The sequence below is a fragment of the Myripristis murdjan genome, chromosome 22 (assembly GCF_902150065.1).
Source record: "Myripristis murdjan chromosome 22, fMyrMur1.1, whole genome shotgun sequence".
Classification (NCBI taxonomy): Eukaryota; Metazoa; Chordata; class Actinopteri; order Holocentriformes; family Holocentridae; genus Myripristis; species Myripristis murdjan.
Window position 1 is genome coordinate 22,276,939 of NC_044001.1, and position 2,338 is coordinate 22,279,276.

The window sequence follows — 2,338 nt, forward strand, 5'->3', positions numbered from 1 at the left end:
TACAAAATGTATAAACTTTACATTTCTGCTCATCTTTTCCCAAAGCAAGCAGTCATATTTCAGGACTCTGATTTCAAGCTTTCCTCCCTTTTATCCAGCCGTTGGTTTCCATTTTCATCCCACTACGATATGAAAATGAACCTTCAGAAACTTTCTTCACACCACTATTCCATCACCGTAATAAAGTCATTCACATTAGTTTTCTTAAAAGCAGCACCACTGTTGTGTTTTGGTGACTTGAGATTGGGCAAAGTGAAACAGTCCCGCCACCAGAAAATAGTCCCTGAGGAAAAGTTTGCTTTACACAGTGTGTGAATGGAGATGATTTTATTAGCCGCAGAAGCAGAACATCATAAGGTGGGTGTTTCAACCCAAAATTAATATTTAAAAATCAACGGATGTTGTGAAATCTTGAGTACTAGTGCATTCTTTTGCAGTGTAAAATGTGCGTAAGTTGAAGTAAACGGGCCAGACTCTAAACCTCACTGGTGTGGCTCTGTAATGAGACCACATTCATTCCTGGCGTTGCTCAGAGTGGCGATGCCCGTCTCCCACGTTTTATTGACCAAGCAGCCGTCAGGGATCGGGGCTCTCCTCCGCCCGCGTTCCTCCTTCCCTTCCTTCATTACCTCTGCAGCTCTTCTCCCTGCAGCTTTCCTCTCCGCCTCCTATCTTCTGTGCCTCTGGTCCTCCTGCCTCCACTTTCGCCATCCCATTCTCTCTCTCCCCCTCCTCCCTCCCTCCCTCCCTCGCTCTCTCTGTACAGTGTGAGATGAGGCTGGTCGATAGTGACAGTCCTAGCCTCTGTTACGGCAGCCACCATTGACAGGCCTTTTAATTGCAGCTTGACTCTGTGGCTCACACGCACACGTATACACACACACACACACACACACGGGTGCCAAGGGAGGGGCGCGGGCACTTCATTAGCTATGCCAGTCGGGGCAGGCAGCGCAGTGGCTGAATACAGAGTGTATTCCGCTATCTAATCAGAGACACAGCTCACACACACACACACACACACACACGTACAGAGAGACATACACACATGGAGCCCTTGTTACCCTGCAGTCAATTATTGAGAGGAGGGATCAGGGTGGAGATCCAGAGAGGAGGTAAGCGCTGAAAAGGTAATCGTTGAATCTCGCCCATCTGGAAGCTTCTGATGCTTGTCTCACACACACACACACTCACTCACACACACACACACATGCACAGACACAGATACACCCCACTCATTCTAATGTCTCTACCATCTCCTGAGCACCGGTGTGTGAAGAGATGTGAAGGGGGAATGTGCACGTGCGAAAATGTGTGTGTGTGTGTGTGTGTGTGTGTGTGTGTGTGTGTGTGTGTGTGTGTGTGCTGCACGAAAACACAAAATGAACGCCTGAACCGGACAAAGAGATGGGCGATGAGACTGATCGGTTACCTCATTATGAATATTTCCCCATTTCATACAGAAAATACACTCGCTCATGTTAATGCAGGGTTGCACGCGATCGATTAATCTGCCCACTAATAGCAGCTGAGTATTTGCATGCTAATCGATTAAGGCGCCTCTTTAGTATTCCTGAGCGTCTCGCCTATTAATGACACACCAGCAACAGGACAAATTAAACTAAGTATGATGCATCGATGTTCAGTCGGGACACTGCAATCGCTGACATGGTAAACGTGCAGCGCCACTGTTTTTGATCCCTACAGGCTACCGTACTGTCCTGATCGCGCATTATGGCGGCCGGTGTGAGTCAGAAAGCTGGGTTTTTCACTGCAAAAAGTCAAAATCTTACCAAGAATATTTGTCTTATTTCAAGTAAAAATGTCTTATTTCTAGTCAAAATATCTCATTACACTTAAAATAAAACATGAGCAGCTCAGAAATAACTTGTTTCAAGTACATTTTCACTTGTTTCAAGTGAAAATCTACTTGAAACAAGTGAAAATTATCTTGAAACAAGAAACAAATTTTGCCAATGGAACAAGCTAATTTTTACTTGTGACACAAGTGAACAAGTAAAAATTTGCTTGTTCCATTGGCAAAATTTGTTTCTTGTTTCAAGTAAATCTTCACATGAAACAAGTGAAAACAAGTTATTTCTGTGCTGATCATGTCTTATTTTAAGTATAATGAGATATTTTGACTAGAAATAAGACATTTTAACTTGAAATAAGACAAATGGAGCTTAGCGTAAGTTCAATCAAGAAGACCATCTTTCGCCTGCTTTCATCAATAATTCTATTCCTCTGTTATTATGCCATTCACTCTTCTCTCGCATGCGCACTCATAATTTCCCGGCCGTCACTGTGGGGCTGTCAACTGAGCTCGATCAGCTGT